This window comes from Equus asinus, chromosome 3, assembly GCF_041296235.1.
Source record: "Equus asinus isolate D_3611 breed Donkey chromosome 3, EquAss-T2T_v2, whole genome shotgun sequence".
In the NCBI taxonomy this organism is placed as follows: domain Eukaryota; kingdom Metazoa; phylum Chordata; class Mammalia; order Perissodactyla; family Equidae; genus Equus; species Equus asinus.
This window is the reverse complement of record NC_091792.1, coordinates 13,163,635-13,191,123: the sequence shown is the minus strand read 5'-3', so window position 1 is coordinate 13,191,123 and position 27,489 is coordinate 13,163,635. Positions and strand designations below refer to the sequence as shown.

General features: G+C 38.4%; 1 long non-coding RNA gene across 4 annotated transcripts in view; it reads right to left on the bottom strand.

Moving 5' to 3' along the window:
• LOC106847275 (uncharacterized) overlaps positions 1-27,489 on the bottom strand; it is a 107,193-nt gene that overhangs the window by 30,715 nt on the left and 48,989 nt on the right. For 3 of the 4 annotated variants that reach the window (XR_011501872.1, XR_011501869.1, XR_011501870.1), the window contains 2 exons: positions 24,960-25,149; positions 11,981-12,383 (listed from right to left, as the gene is read on the bottom strand). This is a non-coding gene — a long non-coding RNA (uncharacterized lncRNA). Of the gene's footprint in view, positions 1-3,175; positions 3,313-11,980; positions 12,384-24,959; positions 25,150-27,489 lie in introns of all 4 variants that reach the window. The other variant, XR_011501871.1, reaches the window with a different exon arrangement.

Below are 27,489 nucleotides of genomic sequence, written 5' to 3'. Positions count from 1 at the left end.
GAAAGAATGTTCAGCAATATTTATGTAAAAGGTCTTCATGGGGGAAAAAAAAAGCTGATTTAGAAAGGCTCCACAAATTCCAAAGTTTCTCTTTGAAAAATCGGCATTTACTAAAATTATTTTCTTGCAAAGTTTTCACCTTCTTAAGCACATTTCTATTCTACACAAGGGATTTACATATCATAATAAAATTTTCTAAACTGAGAATTTAAAAATTTTAAAACTGACTTCACTGAAGACAGAAAATGCAGTGTGTTGAACGCGATATTTGAAATCTTCACCAAAGACTCAGTCCCTTCTGACCTTCATTGAGAAAATGAAGTAAAATATGCTGGAATATTCATTTAATAGAGAATTTACCACTTGATGGAGGAGAAACTGTCCAAAGCAGATGAAACAATCAGCCATAATTGTGAACAGCTGCACACCTACAAGCAAAACTTCTTGCAGGAAAAGCAGGAAGAAGCATTTGTTCTTATTAAAGCCAAAGGACGTCCCAGGAGAAATAAAGCTCATAATAACTGGTAGAAAATTCTATTGGCTGAGAGAAAACTCAACGAATTTAAAAGAAAATACATATGACAGAAGGGAAAACTCAATGAGGCAGAGATTCATTTAATCTTTTAAGTGGAAAGGACCTCTTTATGCCCCAATGTTTAAAGTGAGGCATATGTCAAAGGCCTGAGAGGACCGCCAAAGCATCTTCTGGATTATCAGGTCACCATCAAGCTGTGATGGCTGAGGGATCGAGTGTCTGAATGTATCCTCTGTGGACCAAATGTCACTTCTATGGCATCAAAATCATAGTGTGTTCCCTCCATCATCATTATACTTTTCCAATAATTTCTGAACAAGAGCCATATGCAATTTATCCTATACTGTCTAACTTGGAAAACTTTCTCTGGACCATCAGAACTTAAAAATTTACTGTCTTCTTCTGTTAGGATTTGTGCATTTCAAAGATGGAATCGAGGAGAAATGACACTCAAAATGATCTTGGCCACCTATGTACACCTGATTCAGGTTCAGCCTTTCTTCCTCTACCATATCCTCCAGTCAGATGTTGAATCAGAGTTCCAGGGGCAGTTCGTGTATGACAAGTATGGACGTCCCAAAGAATACTCATCATCGAGAGATGCCCCCGGCCTAACACATCTTCTGTTAGCAAGGAGAAATGTCTCTACACCAAGCACTGGGTATTTCCCCTCTCCCCATATCCTGAAAGCAGAAGAATTCAGCCCTCCAATGAACCTACCTCTGAAGAGCCTGAACCACAGCAAAATTCTTTGGCTTCTTCTCTAAAGAAATTTTGCATTTTCTATCTTTTAGCTTCATTGCTGTTAAGTGATCATACCATTACTCAAATGGAAGCTTGATAGAATTAAAATTCAGGTAATATTTTACAAATGTAGACTATTAAGTGTGAGTCTTAAGAATAAATTGCTTCCATTTTAAGTTTATTTTGTCTCTCTTTTAAAATTATCTTGAAATTTTTCTCTTTTCGTGTTATTGCTGCTAGTTAAGTGAATATGCAGTTGCTTATATTGAATTTTGGTAGAATTGTAATTCCTAAGATATTATTTTATAAATATAGATTGTTTAAATATGACTCACGTATAAATTGTTTAATTTTATTCTAATTCTAGACAGTGTAAATATAGCATTTTGGTTTTCGTTTGTAACAAGTTCTCTGTAACATGAATGATCATGGCGGTCTGACATGAGCAGTTCAGCAAATGGAGATATTTGAGACGCGAGGGTCAGGTCTGTGTTAGTAGGGCTGCATTTACCCTAATTATAAGGTAATATAAAGTAGCTTCTTATCTATATGAGTAAATTTTAATTTACTTTGATTAGCCCTTACCCTTGTGTCTCCCCCTCTGCTATGCCTTGTGAAGTATTTATACATATTGTATATATATATATTATGGGCGGTCTCTGCCCTTAGGGGGTCAACAATAAAAAGTAACCACTTTAATATTTTCTAGCTAAAATAAAATCAATTCAAGTTTAGAATTTTACATCATTATTTTTGAAAGCATATATCCAGCTTCCACTTTTCCATACTGAATGGCATCAGTTTTCCCTCACTAAACATCCCTTATAGGCAGGGACCATCCTGCAGTACAGTATCTTTGAACACAGCAGACTCATTAACATTGTAAATAGATTGATAGCATGGTATTAACCTAACAGACATTTACACAACACTTATTTTGTGTGCGAGTTAGTCTGAGTACTTTATAATAACTAATTTAATCTTTATGACATTCTTCTGAGGTAGGTAATATTACTACTCCTTATTGTGACTCAGTCACAGGGAGGGGAAACTGAGTCACAGGGAGGCTAAATAACTTATCCAAGGACACATGGCTTTCAGGTGACACAGCTAGGATCCAAATCCAGATGACCTGCGTCTTGAGTCCACCCACTTAAACACCATACTGTTCTGCTTGGATGAAGAGCAACAGCATCTGGCAATAGCAGCAAGTATTCCCCCAACTGTTGTGAGGGTGACTGTCATTAAAATTCTTACATGTTCCCAGCCTGAACTCTTTCTGATCCAAGTAATTTCTTTCACTCTCCAAGACTCCAATATTTGGCTAATTGTTTATACATTTGACATAGAAATTTGCCGACAATTAGCTGTTTGTTATTTGAAAAGTAATGTTGTGAAATGTTTCACCTAATGTGGATGGGTTCGTTTATATAGTGTCCTTCTTCCTGCAAGAAACATCTTTTGCTGCCACATTCTTTAGAGGTTGGATCAAATGGTTAGCCCTTCTAATAAAATCATTCCTCAGAAGTACTTTCTGACTTTCCAAAAATGAACTAAATATCTCAAGGTAAGACAGGGTCTCTGGGAACGAGAGAAATAATCCTAAAAGAAACGGAGTATGTAATATAACATTCTAAAAAAAACAGTGTACAATAAGAAAGTGATAAGAAAACTTGGTACTTTCCTCACCATAAAATGCTAAGCTTATCACGGAGAAATTACCAAATGGTTTTATCCCCCAAAAGGATAAGGCTGCCCATTGGAACTGAGCAGAAGGTCCAGGCTGACTACAGAAACTACCCAGTATGCATGACTGGAATTAGTCCAACCAGCGTCCGGGTCATGGGTCACAGGAGCAAGGGCTCCTGCCTTCCCCCAACTCAGGATCTCACTTACCTCCGGTTTGTGACAAATGACTTGTTAGTCCATAAATTCACATAGCTTTGGCAAGTACTATATAATTCTGTCAGCACTTAAAGTTAGACTTGAAGATGGCCAGGAGGGCTCCAGCCTGGAGGTCAGAGATCCTGCTCCTGGGGAGAATTGGGAAGAGAACAGATGAAGAGTTTTCTCTCCACTATTCAAGAATCCTATGGGTCCAGAAGCTGAATCAATCATCGATTTCTTTTGGAAACGTAGTTGAATCAGCCCCTACTCCCAGAAAAAAAAAAGGTAACAAGATATCCATATAACATAGTGATACTAATAAATATTAAAAAGTGTCAATAATAACTGTATGGAATGAAAGATATTATACATATTGATTGTGGTTTAAAAAAAGGCCAATTAAAACAAAGGCAGAAGTCAAACAGTAAAAGAGCTTCGCTATTAATATTGCTATTCCTGAAGTTGGAATAAACACATTTAGTCAAGAAACTGGAAATAAAATAAAATAAAATGTAGATTCCAAAGGCATTTTTCAGTGAGATAACTTAGATGCTATAAAACAAAACTGACTTTTCTTTTTTCTTCTGTTTATTAAGCAGAAAAGTGCTCCTAATATTACAAAAGGGGGAAAAGGAATATGCCACCTTACCAAATCATTTATGAGCCTCTAGACTACAGGCAAATCTTTAGATAGATGGAGATAGGTAGATAAATGATAGATACTTAGATGGATAGATAGATAGATAGATAGATAGATAGATAGGTAGGCAGTCTATTCTAAAGGGAAGGGCAGAAGTGGCTAATAAATAGTGAAATTTATAACTTTTGTCTAATAAGTACTACTCTAGATGTTCAACCACAAAACTTACAGATTTGTGAGCTAGTCACTCTTATAGAATTAAAAAGAAAAAATACATATGCACATCTGACGCTGGAGGCAATGGTACAGAAGAAAGCACATGGGTTTGGGAGATAGAAAGAACTTTATTTAAATCCAGTCTCTGCCACGAACAAGCTATATGACATTTGTAAGTCAGTTAAATCCTTTGGGAATTAACATAATAGGGTAATATTTAGAATTTAAAAATCCTTAACTCAAAAGATATTTTCAAATTTAGCAAGGAAGACGGGCATAACAGTGGTAAGGATAAAATTTACAATGGTGTTTAGAAAAGGCTCCTTCTCATTGAAGTTCTAATCATCTTTGTATAAAATCAGATAATGTTTTAAGTGAATGGTGATTTAACGAAGCTTTATTGTCTCAATGCCATTTGACCAACTGACAAAATTTCAAACATTTGTGACATCCACATAGAACATTCAAAAGCATTCCAGTGGCAGCTCGCACGTCATCCATCAGTTCCTCTGAGAACAGGCAGAGCTCTTTACTGTGATGTCTCGCTGGTCCCCTGATAACCTCTGATCTTGCCTGGGATGCATCCGCCGCAGCAATCACAACCCTCCACGGTTTTCCAAGTTAACAGCTTAGTACGTTTGAGAAAATCCAAATTTTGTATCTTTTCAAGTATGTTGTTAATTTAACGTTTTCATTATCTTGTCGGGGGAGTGAGGTTGGGCAGCAGAAAAAAGTTACATTCTTTTCCTCTCCAGTTAATACTCGCAGAATTTCCAGAAAGTTCCTTTTTCTCTTTTACATGTAAGATGGAAGGCCGTGTGGTAAAGTGAAAAGAGCAGTGGACTTGGTATCAGGAGTAAGAAGAACCAACAATGATGAATACATCGATGACGTGCCAGGTGCAAGTAGTCTATAAATGTAAACATTGTGTTTTCAGTACTATACACAGTACGTAAAGATATGTCTGTGTGTACACGTGTATAAACAGTGTGTGTGTGTACGTGTGTGTAATTTAATAAAAAGAGTCCGATCTGCCTTCATATCTCAACTTCACTACTTACCATGTGGACGGGGCAAATTACTTAATTATTTGACTTGCAATTTCATGGTCTTGGAATCAGGAGTTCAATTTCTTCTGTTAAATGAATTATATTATAATATCTACTTCACAAGATTGCTCCAAGAATTAAATGGGATAAAGTATGAAAGAGTATTTGGCATACTGCCTACAACACAATAGGCACTCAATGAAATCATCCCGTCTATCATGTAAACACTTAGCACCTAATGTGGACGCCACATTGTTTAAGTGCTTTACAAATATTAACTTTTAAAATCTTCGTAACAATCCTTAGATTACCTATTATTATTATCCTTCCTTTACCCATAAAGAAACCGAAAACCTGAGAGCTTAAAGACTTGCCCAAGGTCACACAGTTAACAGAGACAGAACTCAAATTAAAACTTGGGCAATTTTGTCTAGAGTTTCTGCACCTGACTATTGCGATCCACTGTCAGAGTTGACTCTGAACTGTCTAGCAAAACTTTTACTTTAAAGGTTTCTTTCCTTTAGATAGTTTAAAATAAAATAATATTAATCCGGTTTTCAAAAATTATCTTAAGATGACTGAAAACTACATTAGAGAGTTATATAGACATGTTTCAAATAACCGATTGTTCAAGAAGGAGCTAAACAAAATACAGGAAATGAAAAGTACACAATTAGGATAATTCAAGAAGGGTTCAAGTGAAAAAAGTATTTAAAAAGGTGTGAGCTGGCCCCAGGGAAATCGTAGGAGCGAGCAATATCTCAGATGGAAACAGCGAGGCTGTAGATCAGAAAGCACAAACGGAGGGAATTTTACTGGAACCCAGAAGGAGCAAGTCATGTAGGCAGACCCCCACGGAGAAAATGACTTGGTCAAGAGAGGCAGCCAACCCAAAGCTCCTGGGCAGGGAGGAGGCAGGGGAGGGCACACCCTGGCCTCATGCTTCCCTCCTGGGATCTCCTACCAGGCCCCTCACTGGCAACTGGAGTCAAGGAAGTCCCTCAAATCTACATGTCAGTCTCGCTGGGGAGGTATTTTTCTAGATTTCTAAAATATTAACATTTTTAAGTACCAAAACTTAACAGGTTTTTCATTATCTTATCAAATATCATCTTAAAATTTGTCGCACTTTCTTGCCTTCCAAAATAAAGTCCATAGTGCATAAATAAACTTTTGTACTGGCTCTAAAATAGTAGCACCCTCAAGAACAGCAAGGTGTGTAACTGCTGGCCCCATATGTGTGCTCGCAGAGTGTGCACTCCTTCATTCCTCAAAACACAGCTGTTGTATGAGAAACAGTTTTGGGACAACGTGGGATTAAACAAAGTTAAACAGATTTCTTAACTGAGCTGTTTGCATGGCAAAAATCAGAGCTATCTACATGTCAAAAATAAAGACTGGAATATAATATGAAGTGTATATATAAAACTAACTAGACCACACAACCTTTACTTTTGCCTAGGAGTATCTTTGGAACTGCACTTGCAAGGAACATGCTTTGAGAAATAATTTTCTTCACACCAAAGGCCTCGCCGCTCTGCAGTGTCTGCCAACATGCGTTCATTCCTTCACGGAGTCAACAGGTGTGCTGCCCCCCTACTGCACATGAGGCACGGTTCTGGGCACAGGGTGGGCAGAGGTGTACAGGACAGGGGGGACTCTGCTGTCAAAGGCCAAGCTCTCTTGTTTTATTTCCTTTTCTTTCATTTTGTTAATAGAGTCTCTGTCTTTCCCCCACACTGTCACACATCTCTTGGCCTGTTTGTCACTATTTCTGCGTGCTTGCTTCTAGCAACACTTTTGCCTCCAATCCTTGAATTTGAGGTCTGTAATCTTGCATGTGTTTAGAGAAGCAGACAACTAAATATTTAAGAATGAGAGTATGAGGGGCTGGCCTTCTCATATAAAACATGAAACATTTTATGCGAATGTACGTAGCTGTTGAGGTCTTTCTTGATTGCTTCCTCGTGTAATAATTAGTTGAAATGTCCAAAGAGCCAGCCTCAACTCCAAGGAGACAGTATTCTATATGGTTTAACACAGAAGAGTTGCCTTCTAACAGCAGGCATGCTTGTCATCCCAGGCCTGGCCCCTCTTGCTGTGTGACCCATGCAATCTTCTGTTTCTCCACCTGAAGAACAGTGGAAATAATAGTGCCCACTTGCTGGGGAAGTTATAGGGATTAAATCAGACAGTGTACTCACAGCTCCCAGGAATTTCTAAGGTCAACTATGATTTTTACAGTGCTAAAGATCCCAGCAGATCAGACAGAAGAGCACATCTCTACAGGCATTGTGACATGTGGACTGTAAAGGGGAATTTCACACAGAGAGAAAAGGCGGGGACGATTAACAGTAGGACGTCACTTGATGTCATAAAGCTTGCAGATAATAGGTTAATATTTTGCTGCAAAGTAATATTAAAATGTGCTCAGATCAATTTTAATCTCACTAAAATAAATGAAATAACTTGCTAAATAAAAAGATGTTAGTAAATCTCCTAAGCCCCAAAGTTCTGACATTCAGTAAAGGCCAATGTGAACTGACAGACGTAGCGCTAACAGTCATACCACTTAACATTTTTTTTCCTTAAAGATTGGCACCTGAGCTAACATCTGTTGCCAATCTTTATTTTTCTCTCTCTCTTCTTCTCTGAAAAGCCCCCCAGTACATAGTTGTATATTCTAGTTGTGAGTGCCTCTGGTTGTGTTATACGGGATGCCACCTCAGCATGGCCTGACGAGCGGTGCTAGGTCCGTGCCCAGGATCTGAGCCGGTGAAACCCTGAGCCACCCAAGTGGAGTGCGGAAACCTAACCACTCAGCCACGGGGTCAGCCCCCCACTTAACATTTTGATTAACATTTAACGGTTTTTCAGGAAAAGGATGGGGTATTTTCATCTTAAAAGTTGACACAGGGAATTTCACAACATTTGTAAACTGTTTCCTGGCCCCCAAAAGTAAAATTCGCACCATGCTCTTCCCAAACCGAGTTTAATTTGCTTCCAGTCTCAGTACAGCCCAGTGAAACTAAGCTCAATATTGGAATCAGAGAGATCGTTTTGAATTTCGGCCCCTCTTGTCAGTACAGTTCTGATCTTGGACGGACAGAGCTGTGGTAGAGATTCACCATAGATACAGTGCCTGGCACATTACAGGCACACAATATGTAGTTAAAATTATGAGTTTGGGGAGCCAGCCTAGTGGTGTAGTGGTTAAGTTCATTTGCTCCACTTTGGCAGCCTAGGGTTCACGGGTTTGGATCACAGGTGTGGACCCAGCACTGCTCATCAAGCCATGCTGTGGAGGCATCCCACATAAAATAGAGGAAGATTGGCTCAGATGTTAGCTCAGGGACAATCTTTCCCCCCCACCACACACACATACAGAAATCTATGAGTTTGGGGCCAAATGGCATGGACAACATTTTAAATTTCTTGAACCAAAGTTTTATAGACAATTTTAATATGCTTCAAGAAGTCTAGTCAAAGCTTAGGCCCAAGGGATGGTTGCATGATGCTATGGGCTGAATTGTGTCTCCTGTCTCCAAATTCAAATGTTGACGTCCTAACTCCCAGTTTCTCAGAATGTGGCTATTTTTGGAGACGGGGGCTTTAAAGGGATAATTAAGGTAAAATGATGGACCCTAATCCACTATGACTGGTGTCCTTATCAGAACAAGAGGTTAGGACAGAGATATGTACAAAGAGAGGACCATGTGAAGACACAGAGGGAAGACAGCCATCTACAAGCCGAGAAAAGAGATCTCAGAAAAAATCAACCATGCTGGCACCTTGATCTCAGACTTCCAGCCTACCAAATTGTGAAAAAACAAATTTCTGTTGTTGAAGCCCCAGTCTGTGGTACTTTGTTCTGGCAGCCCTAGCAAACTAATACACACAGCTTCCTAAGGCGCAGAACTGATGGGAGTCTGGAAGCTGGTTATCGTGGTCAAGCAGATGTAGTGGCCTGGGCCCCCACAAACTCAGAGGACCATAAAACACCACTGTGGTCTTACATGAGTGGTGGGAGAAATCCTTGGACTATTCATCTTCACTGTTGGGTTTTTCTTTCTTCCCTGACCTCCTGGTCACTTGCCTAATAGGCCAGGCGTCCCCATTGCCTCCAGGAGCATTGAGTGTTTTAGATCATCAAAGAAAAAGATTTCCAAACTGGGCTTTTGCATTTTTAAAGGGAAGTCCCTGAGGTTACTAGAGCACGGATTGCATGCCAAAGTAAAGGCCAGAAAGAAAACAGAGGGAACCGCAGATGCCCTGGCACCTCAATCTGGAGAGATGGCTAGAAGAGCTGGGGCCTGACCTTGGAGGGCTTGGGGGCCAGGGAAGGGAGGAAGAGATCTTCAGGGAGAGGGGAGACACCTTTCAGGGTGACAGTAGAGCACCTGAGATGGTGCCCAGAGGCCCTGTGGAAGCAAAACCAAAGCCCCAGACTTCCCCTGGTGTGCACATCTCCTCAGCCACAGAACGGATCAGCCACAGAAGCCATCGATAGATCATCCAGCAAAAGCGGGCCAGTCTGTGCCATGTGACCCACTGAGCCCCATCTGAATTGTCTCCTGGGACCATAGCCTCCCTGCCAATTGCCCAAAAACAGATGGTTCCTGACAGCCCCCACACCCCTCAGAATGACGGCATTGGGATAGAAGGCAACATTTTGGTACCTAATTGGGTTGAAAGGGCTACGAAAAGTTATGCACATGTCACTCACTTTTGGTAAACCCCTCACATTTAGACAAATTGCCACTGAAGACAATTGCTTTCATTTTTTTTTGAGATGAAATTAGTAACGTGAAATAGAAAAGGCAACAGAAGTCAAAAATAATATAAATAAAAGAAACATTTTAATAATCCTGAATTCTATGCTGGAAGCTCATAGTATATTCCTATCAACAAATAGAGATTTATCTGCATTTTACACATGGGAAACTGCAGCTCAGAAAAATGAAGTATTTTGCCCAACGTTAGAAAGTCAGTTAACAGTAATATAAAAATAGTCAAATATTGAGTTCTTCACTTTGTGCCAAGTAATTTTGTGACTTACCTACATTCTCTTACTTATAACACATGCCATTCCTAGAAGGTGGTACCATTACTATTCCCAATGTACCCATGGGAAAACTGAGCTGGGAAAAATTAAGTGACTGACCCAGGGCCATACATTTAATAAATGGTGGAATTGAGGTCCAAACCGAGGCTGTTTGACACGGGGCCTGTATTCTTAGCCTCATCTTCTCCATCCTCTCCCTACTAAGGAAATGTCTCAATCATCAGAAATCACATTTAGGTAGATTAGGTATTTCAGGAACACCTGAGATATATTTTATAATTAACCAGAGGGAAATGATTCTTTTTTGTCATATCTGCTTAGCTACCTACAGCATTGTGTAACTCAATAAATATATTGTCTAACAAAATGTATCCGTGTGTAACAGTGCTGGGCATGTAGGTGGCCCTTAAAATATTTGTATGGATTGTGTTGAAAGCACAAACTAAAACTACATAAAATATCCACATGTCATCATATTTTTCAATGACATTATTAATTTGATTTCAGGCGATGACTGTTCCCATAATTATCTATTAAACCTTTAAAACTTCCAGGAAAAAAATTTTTCTTACTATCCCTTCAAAACTTATTTTATTAGCTAGTAGCTAGGGTGTGTGTATGTGCGTGTATGTTTGTGTGTGTATGTGTTAGATTTCTAGCCTATATCTCTCCTTGAACTTAATATTCCTCTTATGTTGCTTTCAGTGAAAAATGGAAAAAAAACTGACCATTTGTATCTTTATAAAAATTCTCTTTATATTTGAACACCGTTGGTAATCGTTTTGTAGCCTTTTCTTTGGGAGGCAAGTAAGATGTTTGTAGTACTGGGATTACTGAGTTGAGACGGCAACAAGGTTAATGGTAAGAGTTTTAGTTAAAAATCTATAGTCAAAAAAATAAGATGATCCTAAAACATTTAATTTTGAGATTGGATTCTATTTCACTATGTTACAACAAATATAATAAGCTACTAACTCTTTGTGACTTGGTATATCTAATCATCTGTAAAATGGGAATAAAATACTTGACTCCATGATCTGTGTATAATATTTTAAATAAAAATTTAATATGGAAATAAATTGTCTTGCACTCCAGTAAAAATGGTTAATTTCAGAACCAGAAATATTTGACCGTGGTGAATTTCTGTTTCAACAGGAACATCTTTTGTCTTGCTGTCCACCTCCCACTGGCAGTTGACCCTGCCTTCTTCCCTACTCATTATTGTCATGGCCCCAATCCCTTTCTTCCTCTCTGGATAAGCCCTATTCTTTGTGTCCCTGCCCCTTGGTGGGTGGGCCCTGCTCCTCCCCTCTGGAGTTACCACCAAGCTCCGAATCAACCCTAACCCTTTTCCCAGGCTGACTTCATTCATTAACTTCAGTTCCCAGCACCTTCTCCTGACCAGCCCCTCACCCATTGTTGAAAGTTGTCAGCAGCTACGCAGTCATGCTACAAGAGCAAAAAAACCCGATAGCCAAGCAAACATAAAGTCTGTCCTGTAGCTAAAGGAAATATACACATAGTTTATCAGATTAACATTTTATACTACAGAACATTTTAGGCAGCACGCTAATTAGTCATCAACAGTAATGTGTTTATATACTATTCTTCCAAGATTTTGAACAACTGATCACAAGCATTGAACAAGCAAATGGGACCTAGCATGTAACTAAGAAAACAAATTATTCCTACCATTTATTGAGTTTCAACCAATGTACCGGGCACATTAGGTGCTTTCATACACAATACCTTATTTAATCTTGCCAGCAAAGCTGTAAGTTAGATATCTTTATTGTTCTTTTTCAGATGAAGAGATTGAGGCTTAGAGAAATTAAGAAACTTACCTGAGGCCACTGAGCTGACAAATGCTAGAGCTCCTAGTCAAATCTCGCCTGTCAACATCCAGAGCTTCAGCGGTTCACTACCATGCTGTAAATCTCCAAAATGCACCAGCCCATTTCTGATGGTTGTAGATCTCATTCTCTGCAAAGGCCTCAGGAAATCTTTAGAATTTTTTCTCAAAATTTAGGTCCTTACATTGTGCCTTTCATGGATAGCACATAATTAGGACCACAGTAGCACCTGGCTTTTTGTGGCTAGGTTTACTGTAAGAAGACATCCCAGGGGCCGGCCCACTGGTGCAGTGGTTAAGTTCTCGTGCTCTGCTTCAGGGGCCCAGGGTTCACCAGTTCAGATCCGGGGCATGGACTTGTGCACCATTTATCAAACCATGCTGTGGCAGGCAACCTACATATAAAAGAGAGGAAGATGGGCACAGATGTTAGCTCAGGGCTAATTTTCCTCCAAAAACAAAAAAAAGGAAGATGTCCCAGCGGGAAGAAACAGCCATATTTGAGAAAGGCTCAATATAGTGAATTCAATTCCAGAAAATATCTTTTTCTACAACAAACAATAAAGTGGTTTCAGGGAAAAATTTTATAGTAGAAATTGAAAAGTCTCTGTATATTTTAAATTTTTTTTTAAATTAAGCATATCGTACAACGTATATACTTTATATTGAGTGAAATAAATGTCAAAGGTAAGCATAATTATTTCCAGAGTTCCAAAAAAAATTTTCTTAACTTTCATACCAGATGAATCAAAGTTATGTAAGATTCCCAAAAATCTTTTTACAAGGTCATGCCCTGCTGACTTCATAATCAAATTATCACCACAATAAATTTCCACATCTGTAATTCTAAAAAAGCAGATTTCCAGAAAGACCCTCAAATTCCTGGAAAATAATATTTCAAAGTCTATATATTTCAGAATGACAAAAGATAAGTGATAACTTTTTGGCATTAGCATCTTCAGCATATATCTTCTGATAAGCTTGAAGATAGTCAGATATTATAAAGATCTTCATTCAAGACAGAACAGTAAGTTTCACTAAATACTGCCTCTGAATATAGATGCTTTCTTACTAAGGCCCTGAAATCCATATATATTCCCTTTTAGAAATAGATTTTTGTGACCATCAAAATATTTTCTTCTATGAATCACTGAAAACATGGTCTCTGTTCTCCCAAATTAATAAATTACTCATAAATTTTTCCTAACAACTTTAAGTCATTTTGAATATTTAAAACGTATTAGATGTACAGTGTCGTCTGTTCCCTGTACACTGTGGTACAGTGTCATCTAACAGTAGTATAGAACTGTACTATAATAATAATACTGTATTGTATTAGAATGATAGTGTCATTTCCCTGAGTAAAACAAGGTTTATTCCCCGAATAAAACAAGACTTTATTTTTATTTTTTTTTTAAAGTTCCACATTATGCATTATGTATTTGTTTCAGTAAATATTAGGTTTGATTTTGTAATACAAATGAAGAGTTAATCTGAAGTCAAATAAGAATTTCCAAGATGATCTGGCAGGTTTTCTAAAAGTTGCAACTCGATGGATCTGACAAATTACAGTCCAGAAATAGGAAAGAAAATAAAAATAAAGTGCTTGGGTTTTGGAAGCACAAAGCAAAAGATTAAAATTATAGCGATTAGCTGTCATCGCGTTTCTTTGCTGAGCCCAAATAACTAAGCTGTTTATTGCACTTGATGACTGTATCCCACATGAATTTCTTTGTGTCTTTTTCTCCTGGTGCATCTCCTGAGTACCTAGCTTAGCGATTTTGAAGGAAGCAAAAGAGACAACAGTAACAATTTGCAGAGATTCTAGGTAGATTTCACCAGTAACACGCTGTCAAATAGAATTCTTATAGCTTTCACTACAACTCAGTGAGGGCTGGCTCCTGGAGACGTTAAATAGCCTTAGACTCTGACATCTAACATTAATCGAAGTGTTGACGATAGCCATTCTGACCACAAGATTGTATTTTACCCTTGGAAACAATTTTCTGTGTATAGACTGTCATCATTAATTGAGAGTGCAGCTCAGGTATTTTCCTTTCTCAGTCTGTATGACTTTTTTAAAATCCAATAATCATGATTTATATTAAACATGACTAAACTGTCTTAAATAAGTAGTTATATCTGATCCATAAGTTTAAGTGTGTATATGAAACGTAGAAAGATATTTTTAACTCTTAAAGTTCCCCGAAACATGACTTAACTGTCCTAATATGATATCTCCTCTATTATTAGCTCTATTATTTGCTTAGTTATTAATTCATCTATAAACTTTGCTTTAAATTTTATATGAAGCTTCTTATATAAGCAAGAATGTAATTCCCTCCTTTTAACACAGTGAGTTGACTTATCCCTGGGTTTTTCTGGATGAGTTTAATCCTTTCTTAGTCTAAACCAATGTTTTCCAAATTTTGACCTAAGATTCAGTCCTGGTTAAATAAGTCCGAGAAATAGACCGTATTTATACTTCTTTTGTAAAGTTATAATTCGCATCAGTATGTTGAAGACACTTAAGACTCCTACAATAAAAGAAACCTTTAAAAAAAAAAGGTGGAATCCAGAATTTTCCACTGAACACTTTCATACTATAATGATAACTTAACATCCAGACAAAGTAGTGGCCCTTGGAACACTTTCTGGGATGCCGGCTTGATACAGAAGTGGAAGATCACTATGTGACTTCTGTCACATAGTAAGCAGATCTATTCCTTCTATAAAATAAATTGGATCTCTAATTATCATTTTGCTATACCATAAAATCCTTGAAGATGTAAAAGAGAGTCAGCCTAGATACATTATATTGATTATGTATTATATCATTTTGTTGAATCCAGAAACTACACAAATAATTATGGTCAGACTTAGAAATTGCTAAATAGATATTTTTGTTAATTGATTTATATAAATGTATATGTTATTTCATATCACAGACCACATGCATTTAGAAATTTATTTCATTCATATATGTTCTCTTTATAACCCAAAAATGTTGAAGAACACATCGAATCTTCTTATAATGAAGACAGAAACTTTGGGCTTTCCAAAGCAGTGAGAGTCTCGGAAATATTCAGCTTACCATGAAATTGGTACCTAGAGGCATTGGTTTATTGCTGAAGATCACTCAGAATAAGGAGGCAAGATGGGCTAAGGGTCTTGGTTCTGGATTCAAATCTCAGCTCTGCCACCTTACTAGCTGTGTGACCTTCAAAAAACTACCCATTTCTCTGAAATTTGTCAGGAAAGTAATAATAGAACTTTTTTCATGAAGAATTTTTCAATGTTAAATAAGATAATAAATGTGTAGTATGTAGCACTATAATTGACATAGTGTGCTCCTCATAAGTCTCATCTATTAATATTATTAAATGGTCTGTTACCCCCTAGGCAACAATCAGAAAAAAATATAAATTATGTTTCCTCCCCAAGTATCTTCTAAAGCACAATCATGAAATACGGAAGTGTGATGTCAAAATCATCAACATTTGCAGGACTTTTAAGTAAGTGAAAATTCATCTAAACTCTCATTGACTTGGTACAAATTAAACAAAATGTTGAAAATAGCATAAATATAAGAGTACATGCAAGCTTTTATAAAACAGCAGTGCAAGGCCACATCAATCCTCTTCTCTTAAAAATACTTTAGATCTATAAATCAAGATTGAATTCATGGGGCTAAGCAAATCAATATTGAAAAATCTCAATTTGTTAAGTACTGTATTAGTCAGTTTTGCTGCATAAGATATAATCTAACATCTCAGTGACTTACTAAATAAACATTTATCTCTTGCTCATTTTACATGTCAGTGGCTAAGGGTTAGTGGCTTGGTTCTGGTTGTCTCTGTTGCACGTGTCTCCTTAATCCTGCGCCCAGGCTACAAAGCAGCCCTTTGTGAGACAATCTCATAAATACTTGCAGAAGGTAAAAGTGAGTGGCCTTGCCCAAGCAACACCATTGCACTGACGGCTTCTGTTTTGATGTGGCATACATCATCTTCCACTGGACACAGCAAGCCACATGGCCAAGGCCCAAGCACACAGGGAAGAGACATATAATCTTCCCACAGGAGCAAGGGAGTCCAACGCCAATGGCAGTGATGGGGAACCCTCTTGCTTGGAAGGAGGATACAAGTATGTGTGAATACAGTCTATCTCAGTTCACCTTCTTGGTCATGGATACTCACTTCCTATACTTCTGCACACAAAATTCTCTCACCCCTGTAAGGAAGGCATCCTAAAAATTTCAATCAATCAAAACATCAGCCTTAAAGCTCATGATCCTATCTACACCAAATCCAAATAGCTCCTCTTGATCTGGACACAGAGAACTAAGTAGACAAGTTACCTTGTCCACAGGCACTCAGCCTGAAACGGTGGAAGAAGAGCATGATAAACACATAAACGCGTCCATTTGAAAATGGAAAAAATGGAGAACACACAACACTCCCTGGTCTATAGAAGCTCTGAAATCCCACTGGGCAAACACGGGGCATTTGAGATAGAGAAAATGACTTTCATTAATTAAGAGTCTTTGATTAAGGGTCTGTAACCTGGGATTAGCTCCTCAGAGAATTTTCTCCAGGGCTACTGGCTCCAACCTCTTCCTTTTCCTTTACTGTCCTCGGTCACATTTGAACAGAAAATTGGAAAATAGCCCTCCTTGGAACTGAGCAGCTTTTTGTCCTGCTTCCTGCCCAGAGAAAGTTGGGGGTCCACACGTCGTTTTAAGCTATAAAAAGCAACACTCTGCTATTTCAGTCTAGCAATACTCTTGGCATTAAAATTCTTTGAAAAGTTTTATCTACTCTTTTCTTCTTTTATATCTAGTCTATTCTGCTCCGTGTACTAATAGACACACTCACTATTCTTTTACAAATCTGTTTTGCTCTCTAAAACTTAAGTGCAGGTATTTGAGTTCCTCAGGCTTCCTGATATCACTTCTTTGGTTTCTTTTTCCTGAGCCATTTTGTCCCGCTAAAAGGATTTACTGAGGGACACCTTAATCCAATCAGAAGGTTTTGTGCTCTGGCCCATAATTTGGTCTTTGTCCTTAAATTGAGTTAGTCTTAATTAGCCCTTGCAACTCAAACCACTTATCCTTAACCATTTAGACATGAGAAACAGTTTGTTTTTCCAACCCTGTAACTCCTGGAATTTCTCAGCCTTTAGTTTCCTTTTCATCCCTTATGTTAAACAAGTCACTTAACTTGGAGCTCATTCTCCTTCTTGTATTACCTTATCAAATGCAGCTTCTAACACCTGATTCCCATTAGCAACATTTCAAGTCCTCTTTACAGAGAAGTCTTAAGTACATTCTAGACACATTTGCCTTCCAAATTATCTCAGGTAACCGTCTTACCAAATCTTTTGCTACTGCATAAAATGTGTCCAATTTTCCAGCCTCCGATAAGTTTCCTCCCTGCGAGCTGATGGCCCCAAAATCAATGCCACGTGTTTTAAGTCTTTATTGTGGTTACACTCAACCTCTAAGTATCAAATTCTGTGCTTTTCAAATTTGGTTGTGTAAAATCTCATGGGCTTACAAAAACAAGTGTTTTCTTCTTGTTAACGTTTCATATAGGCAGCTATTGGATGGATGCAGCTACATAGTCTCTGCTTGGATTGGCTCCTTGGGTTATTCGAAGACCCGGGCTGAGGTTGAAGCCCCAGGGTGGAGCATATCATTTTGGGAGCTGAGAAGAAAAGCAAGAGGCTGAGCCAACCCTTAGAATTTCATTTAAAGCTTCTAACTGGATGTAGCGGAGTCATAATCTGTTCACATTCCAATGACCAGAGAAAATTACATGGTTAAATCCAAAATCAACGGCAAAGGAGTGACCATATTTACTCCCCACAACAGGAAGAGGGCCAGTCCTAAGGCAAAGAGCTGGGAGGTAGAAACTACTCATGAGGAAGGGGTACCATGTACAATTGTGAGCAGTAATACAACCTACCAAATGCATACTTTAGTAATTTCTTCAAAGGCTCTATGATGCAAACATCTCCAGTAAAAACAATAAAAATAAGACCATAGGCTCACACCACTTTCCCAGAAGAGCAAATCATTTATGGAGCTTCAAAAACAGTCTATGTTATAAAAAAAAACGGTATGGAATCTTGTTTTAAATTTGTTTAGGAAGTTATTTCTCTGTGAAAGGAAACCTCCCAGTCTCCTATCTCAATCAGGCCAGCTCAGAGCAGCTGAGACTGTAATTACTCCTATTTGCAATGATCTCTGGAATACACCTGGAAGACCAGGGCCACCCAGCAGGAAATAGAAAGTTCAGATGTCAGATCTTTGTCACTTCTGTTCATTTGTGCCTCTATGACTATCGCTGTCATTACCGATATGGGCACTGCAATAAGACACGCCTAGCCCTCTGAGGCCAGCCAGTGACTGGGATATAGCAGACATTCTATAACTATTTGTTGGATGCTGTTAAGTTATCCAACAGTACCAGAGCACTGGGATTGAATCTTTAAATGGGCCCCACCATAACGCCAATCTGCTGATTTTAAATATATAAGCAACATAGTTCCACTGGGGTCCTCACTCCCTGCTCCCTCAAACCACTGCCTAAGAACCTAATTATATATTGACGTTGTTTCCTTTCAAAAATAATTCACTTTAAGATGGAATTGATTTCACCCTTTCAAAAGATATTTGATTTTAAAGAAGGAAGTATTTTTATCCAAATATGTTTTTCTACTGAAGGACATCGTTTGGAGAGAGAGAAGGGCTTCCCTCCCAGTTTCAGAGTTCTGTCCCATCAACATGCCACCAGTTCAGGGTGTCCTTTTCTGTCTCAAGGACACTGAGCACGAGGTTCTCCTTCCTAGAGCGTTCTCCTCCACACACCACACTTCCTCATGTCGTTAATTCCTTAGTGATCTTACGAAGCCAAGCCAAAGGAAGATTTTCACGACCCTCTAAGTTAGCTCATGACCTTCACATGTGGACTTTAATAGAAACATGTACTTCTTTTTCATAACACTGACCATATTTGAAAATTTAAAATTACCTCTCTAATTGGTTAATGATGGATTGTCTCTGCAACTAGAATTTTAGCTCCATGAGGGTGGAGAACATATCTTTCTCACAATTGTATACCCAATGGTTATTCGCGTGCTCCACTGCAGGCGGCCCAGTGTTTCGTTGGTTCGAATGCTGGGCACGGACATGGCACTGCTCATCAAACCACGCTGAGGCAGCGTCCCACATGCCACAACTAGAAGGACCCACAACGAAGAATATACAACTATGTACCGGGGGGCTTTGGGGAGAAAAAGGAAAAAAATAAAATCTTTAAAAAAAAAAATTCCTCCAGTTGGGTGATTTCAAGTTACATTGTGTGTTTGTGGATGTGTGTGAGCATGCACACACATGTGTGTGTGTGACCTAGCAACTAGGTTGCTTAACTTAGGACATGATTATGTAAGAGAAGCAAAAAACAAGGGCTATTGTATTTTTTTTTAATTTGGCAACCTGGGAGGTATTGAAAATGATGTCACTCCCTAATGACCTCATTCATGATGGAATTGTGAAGTGGGTTATGACAATAAAAGCATTACTGGGAGAGCTTCCAAATCCATCTGGCAAGCAGAGAGAATATATTTTAAAAAGCAATCACCCAGTTTCTAAATGTAATGTGCCAGGATTCGATGTCAAATCAGTGGGAAAGCAAACATAAATGATTAGTATAGACCCAAAGCAAGAGAACATTTTATATTTTGTAACTTGGTTATCAAGGCTTTCATATAAGAATATCATGAACACACATTTACATGGCACTTCTGAATCTATGCTTCAGGCACTTACGTTATTCTACTCTGTCCAATAACTTTTAATGGTTTTTTTCCCCAGATAATGCATTTTTTCATCAGCTTTATTAAAATATAAATTATATAAAGTGTATAAATTTTAAATGTATAATTCAATGACTTATAATGCAATTTTGACATATTTTTTCTTCAAACTACATATGTAAATTTCATGGAAAACAAAAATTATCTGGTACAAAATGGCATTATACTTAAAATTTTTTGAGTGTCCTTGGGTACTTGCATACACTTTTTTCATTTTACCCCGGAATGTAAATGTTACATTTTCAAACAAAACTAAGAGTGTTAAGTCTCACATATCAAAAATTCCTTTTTAAGGTGAATTTTCAAAACCACATACGTCTTTTCCCTATTAAGAGCTTTACCTCAGAGAAACAGTCAAAAGATAAGATACATGGAGGAGTCAGGAAGCAAAAAAAATTAAAAAATTAAAATGAAAAATAAAGAAATTAAATACAGAAATAAAACATTTCTGTATTTAATTTCTAGGCAATGAATGTGATATTATTCATTATGAAATTATTAATTTTTGTATCACTTCAAGAAGAAACATTGCATTTCCTAACTCCAAGTCATCTAGGAGTTACATCTACTTCTTTATCCAATGTTTCAAACTTGATCCCTCCCCTACTGGATTCTTAAGCAAGGGTCAGACCCCCATCTACTATGCCCAGCAGATATCCGACACTCAAACGGTCTTCCAAGGTCCTTTTCTCTTGACTGAGTGTGAACGGGTAGACATCGCCATCCTTCCCACTATGGGTTAGGAGAGTTACAGGATCCACATACTTCTTTCTCAAAATCTTCCTCTTAGTCTTAAACTCTCCTAAACTTTTCATATTTTTCGATAGAGGTGAAGATTTTAAAAACAGTAAAATTGATTTTTGACACTTCCTTTGAAAGGTTGCCTCAAGATTTTTCTAACCTCGCTTTAAAGACCAGCGTGTCTTATCTCAGTGCATCAGCCAAAATTTCAATCTCATTTTAATTGTTTTTATATGCTGTTGCAGCCGAACATCTTACTAAAGACCCGACTACTGGGTTATCATCTCCTGAAAACAAATAAAACTTTGTTTTTCACTGCTGTACAAGAAATTTACCCTGACTATTTAAGGATTGATGTAATAAATTTATTAATGGGCACTAACTCTGGGAGGTGGGAACAGAGGGGATCAGAGAATTTTCACTTCCTTACTGCATATATATACTTTATACATTTTCATATTTTTTATTTGCCTCCAGGAGTATATCTTACTTCTGTAATTTAAAACACGTTGAACACTTAAAATACACACGAAACATAGTTATGAAAAGTTTAAAAATAGAACAATTAGCAAAGGAGAAAGTGCAATTTTTCCTGTATGGAAGGCATGGAACAGGGAGAGAGTGAGTAGAAGGAACATCTTTTGGTAATAAAAAGCCAGAATTTGTGCACTTTTACAGACTCATTTTGATGTGGCTTCACCAAAACTCTGCTGTGAAATTTTCCTCGGTCAAAATGACCGCACCCAAGTGAATTTTTACAGTGTTTACACCAGACTGTCCCGCTTCCCTCACTCTGGAGCCATCACCCACCAACAGCAGCACCTGGGCAAGGGGCAAACCCCTTGACTGCTTCAGAGCCGTCCTTGACTCCCTGTAGCTGTACCTCTCAGCGCACACAGACGCCCGCTCGGCTTCCTGATGCAGATTCACTCATCCCCCTGGCACTGCTCCTGTCTGGTACCCAGCCACTCCACCTGGCAACAAATTTAGCTTGACCCTGGAACAGAGAATCTAGAATGTTGCTTCTATATGCAAGTGCCTCTTGCTGTTCTTGTACAGCATCCCAAACTGTCTCTTGAATCTTGAAATGTGAGTCTCTTTACCTGATCCTTTTACTGTCCATACATGGCCCCAGACTCCATTTCTAAAATTGTTACATCAGTCATTTTCCCAGTTTTTCTATACCAATTAGGGTACCTAGACACTGCATATTCCAATGTCTTCTTCATAATGCTAACAGCTTATATGGTTTGGTCACCAGGCCCTGAAACAATATTGCCCATCATTGCTGCTTCCCGGCGGTTTACTGCTGTTACACAGAAAGTGTCATGATGCTGGGGACCAGTGAAGACGTTTCAGGTGAGACTTCAAATATAAAATGACTCCCACCAAAACAGACTTTAAATATCCCTCCCACCACCCCGGGGTTAATTGCATATTAATCCTGACAGAGACCCACAGCCTTCAGAGACGACAGTCCGTAGTGCTCACCTGAGAGACCAAGAGCTCTCCCACCTGAACCATTCCAGCATTTACTCATAAAAAGAACAATCAGATTTACAAAAGATATTGGAAAAGAACAGCATTTCCGGAGAAAGAACTGACGAAACTCAGGACTTAAATACTGTGCCTTTTTAAGCAAAGCAGGACTAGTCTATATATAAAAATAACTGATGGGATTCCATAACTTGAGACTTTACTGAAAATGTCTAAACTCATGCTCTGACACGCTCTAATGGAAAACTCCCTTTAGTTAACTATATAAATGCATATACCACAAACTCTACTGTGCACACAGCCACCGAGTTGGGAACTAGAAAGAATCTACCTCCTGCTACACTTCATTAAGACTTAAGACTTTTAGAGAGAACAATCCAGTGTTCAGGAGAACAAGTTATGTTTTCTCACCGCAATCACAAGTTGCTTTTCTATGCTAAGAAGTTGGGTTTGATGAGTTGCCAATTAAATCGGATTAGGATTTCATCTCATCCACGCTTATTTCAATGTGATTACTACTGAAGCTAGTTAGTACGATACAAGTACACATACTGCCCGGCAGATTTCTTGTTGAGTCCCCAAAGTATCTTATTTCTCGAGTAGAACTGAAAACAAATGTCTTCCTCCAAGCATAGGAGTGAGGGGAAACTAATAAAGCAAAACTTCTAAAGTCACTTAGGGAACTAAGTTAATCGAGTCCATCCAGCAGAATCCTGAATATACTCCTTATTTTCTCAGGCATTTAAGATAGATCCAAAATGTTCAACGTGACGCCTTAAGAAGTCTTGTTGACTCCATATTCTAGAAAATATAGGAATCAACACTCTTTAGCTCCATCCTTGACAGTTCCATCAGTTTGCCATTCCAGAGGAACGTAGATGCAGTAGACTGTCCTACTCATGCTACTATGGTAGCCTGCTACTTTATCTTAAGTCTATCAGACTTTTCCACCCAATCAAAATACCCAAGAACTTAGGAGCACCTGCTTTGGTATCAACCCTTAGCTCTTCATGGAATCACATCCCCCCCAAAAAAAGATATATATATACATAAGTATAGGTATATATACTTTTTTACTCACATAATTGCCACAATTTCCAGTGATATTTGGCCATTGTTGCCTCCCATTTTTAAATCTAAAATAAGATGAGGATAATGATGACAACGAGGAAGCTTAGTCAAGCATCTGATACATCATCTGATGCCAGTCAAGGTGTAATTTCCTATCTTTACAGTCTACTCTGTTTATTTGAAAATAGAGTCTGGATTTATGGGGGGAATACACAAAACCTAGGAGGATATATTTGTCTGGTGTGAGTCGGGGTGTTTGATATCCCCTCTGAAAGACCCACAGCAGCACGAGGAAATAAACGCAGGCTAGCAGGGACCCACTGGGGACTTCTCTGTTTGGTCAGTCATTTCTCTTGTTGGCATATAGTACTACATGTGTGACTTTTACTGCTTTGTTTTTTATTTTCTCTGGATATCCGTATTACTTGAGAACATGTCATAAAACCTTTGTTTCCTGAGCGCAGTCCTATCCTTCACTTTCAACAGCACCTGCGGGTTCTTCAAACATTCCAAAGGGAAACTTACAGCCCCACCGATTTCTCAACTCACACAACCCAGCAACACACAGTGGCCACATAAGACACATATTTCCAGGCATGAATTAGATCCAGCAATTCATTTACAACAGCATGCCTAATGAGGCAAAGCAGTCAACATGGACAAACAACACCGTGTGCCGCAAGATGCCGGAAACCTGCTTCCATAGAACTACTTGTTCTTTACAATCCACTGAGAGTATAAGCAACTTCCTACTCCTTGATCACAAAGCAATCAAACCTGAAACATTAAATTCTAGAAATTTCATAAAAATGAAAAGCTATAATATCATAACTTAACAGGAAGAGTCAACCAAAAAGAGGAGCTGAAAGGGATATTCCCACATTTAATTTTTTTTCAGTTAGCAAGGATTAAAAGTAAGGTACTCATATAAACGACTGGATACATGCCTTTAAGAAGGATGCTCTTTGAAATGATTATCAATCAATTCTCCCCTGGTTTGAACTATAGGTTAAAATCCATAATGAACAATTGAAGCTACAAAGCATGTATAGTTTATATAGTTTACTTATCTGTGAAATACTACATAAAGGGAGAAGAAACAAGAAAGAAGTAGCAAGACTAAAGAAATGCTAGTAAAAATGAGACACAATATTTTACTACAGCTGGCTAGGCTTTTGGTTTTGGGGTGTCAGGTTTTTTTAAAGCTAATATTCAGTAACAGTCTAAAATATCTACGTATTGCCATTTTCCCAACTCACAGGAAATCATAAACTAGTTGCCTTCAACAGTATATTACTCAGCTTGGACTGCCATAACAAAATATGATAGACTGGGTGACTTAAACAACAGAAATTGATTTTCCCAGTTTTGAAGTCTGGGAAGTCCAAGATCAAGGTGTGGGTCAACTGGGCTCCTGGTGAGAGCCCTCATCCTGGCTTGCAGATGGCCACCTTCTTGCTGTCCTCACATGGCAGAGAGAGAGGGAAAGCAAGCTCTCTACTATCTTTTCTTATAAGGGCACTAATCCCAGCATGATGGCCCCACCCTCACGCCCTCAGCTAAACCTAGTTACCTCCCAAAAGCCCATCTCCAAATACCATCACACTGGGGGGCTTCAACATATGAATTTGGGGAGTTAGAGGGGACACAATTCAGTCTATAGCAAGCAGCACCGTTCCATCGCTCCCCATACCACCCCCTCCCCACACACACACAGACAGCCCCAGGATACGGGACTAGAGTTTACTCCCCCTACCATCATCACCCAAGAAAGTGCTTACCTTTCTTCTCCTGGCCTTGCAGATGTCCCAGACTGCTGCAAGAGTGAAAGTTGGAGGGGACTGTGGAAGATCTTGAGGCACAGATGAGCAACACTCCATCTGGTCAGTCATCAAAAAAGTTCTGAAGATCACTGAGTGAAAAATGCATTCACTGGACATGGATAGGAAAAACAGCCAGTCTACTTAGTCCCTGGGCACAAGAAATGGACAGTATTGGGAGGCTGGAGCACAGCATAAGGAAATAATTAGAAATGCAGTCAAAGAATTATGTACCAGGATGTTCACAGAAGCATTATTTAAAATTGAAGAACAAGCCAAAAAAAAAAAATTGGACTCAAACCAAATAGCCCAAAATAGGGGATGGTTAAATAAGATGGACTATTAAACAGACATTAAATATCATGTTTTCAGAATATATTTAATTAAATGGAAAAAAACACATATGATACACTCTAAAGTTTAAAAGCATGCACAGCTGTATATACAATATGTTTTAAATCAGTGTCAAAAACGTTACGTTAAAAATGAGCTGAAACTTGTGAAAAATACTTAGGATGATATAAAGTACTTTTCCATCATATTGTAAGCAATGAGGAAAGAAAAGGCAGGAAGAGAAGGACCCTATTGCTTGCAGAAGAGAGCAATTTCCTAACAGACAATAGAATTTATTTTTCTCCAGCAAGGAAAATTATCTTCAAGTTCTAAAAATAAAAAATACAATAAAAATATTAAAATTTCAACCCAAAATGGTGAGGAAGCCTAGTCCATAAGCTAGATAAGGGTAAAAATTATATCTGTTTTTGTGTACCACCACATCTATAACACCTGGCACATTGACACATAGCAGCATCTCAGTTAAAATTGAGACAAAAGAATCTAGGAATAAATACTCAATAAGAAAGATCAAGAGCAAGGACTTGGGGGTGGGGGAAACGAGGAGAGAGATTGGTCAAAGGGTACAAACTTCCAGTTGTAAGATTAACAAGTTCTGGGGATCTAAGTTACAGCATGGTAATTATAGCTAATCATACTGTATTATACACTTGAAAGTTGCTAAGAGAGTAGATCTTAAATGTTCTCACCACAAAAAAGAAATGGTAATCATGTGATGAGATGGAGGTGTTAGCCAATACTACAAGGGTAATCATTTTGAAATACAAAAGTGTATTAAATCAACACATTGTACACCTTAAACTTACACAATGTTATATGTCAATTATATCTTAATAAAGCTGGAAAAAAAAGATTATTAAACAACATTTTTTCAAAAAGGAATCAAGAACTTTAAAAAGATTCAGTAACATCCCAAGTTGCTGAAAAAAATGTACAAGTATGTCCTCAAAGTATTTGTAGAGAAGTTTCAAAGGGCCAATGAATCTCTTGAGTGGTTCAGCAGAGTGCGTAGAGAAGGTTCCCCAGTAACTGATCCCGGAAACAGAAGATTGACAGATTTGATACACATGATTATGATGCCCAAGGAGATTTTAGAACAGATTGCCATAGAGGTGATTGGTAGAAAAGGAATGTGGTGCTTAACACCAAAATAATTTCATATCCTTTCATCCATGTGTGACCCAACAGAACTCAGCCTCTGTAGGCAACTACATTTTATTATTTGGTAAAAGAAAAAAATGCAAAACAAACAAATTGGGAACCAATGGAGATTTTTGAACAGGGAAAGACTTCCTTTGAGAAGATTAGTCAGCTCTGTACCTAATACACTGGAAACTCCGCAGACTGGAAGCCTAAAGATCAAGTACGCGCAAACTGAAATATCCTAGGGACTGGCAATAATAGAATAAAAATTAAAATATCTTTTAAAAAGAAGGCGTTGAGAGCAGAGAGGTGAAGAGGAAATCAGCAGTACAACTGACAGACCTAGCCAGGAGAACCAAAACGGAGAAAACCACAGAGTATGCCAAGATTTCAAAACTGGGTGGCTAAGTGAATAGCTGAATCATGACTAGAAAGAAGACAGTCAAGAGGAAAAGTAGAGTGAGGTGATGCTTAATTCAGTGATCGCTCAAGCAGTGCGGTGAGATTATGGAACAGCCTTGTCCAGAGAAATGAAAATGCACACCTGGGAGCCCAGTGCCTGGGTACCGAAACCCTATAGGCCGCGGGGCCCAGGTTGTGCACACAGCCCTGGAGGCGGGAGAACGTCCTTCATCTACCACCTGCGTCTTCTAGAAAGGGTGGTAGTTCATTTTAGCTTTGCGTGTAGTCCGCTCCCGCTAACTGCTTCCTCTTCTCCCGCTGGTCACCCTGTACTAAAGACTCATCAACAAATCAAGCAGTTTCTCTCCTGAGATTGCCATAGAATACAAAACTTTAAAGCTTCGACTTTCAGTATTCTCTAAGAATAACAGAAGGGTGGGTGGTAGAAATATTTCTATCAGAAAGATTAAAAAAAAAGATTAGGTTTAGGTTTGGCATTTAAATGTCTATGCTTCAATTATCTGGGAAATTTAGTGACATGGAACAAATCTTCCCTGGGCAAGGCTGGGAAAATGAGGTGTCACTGTATGGG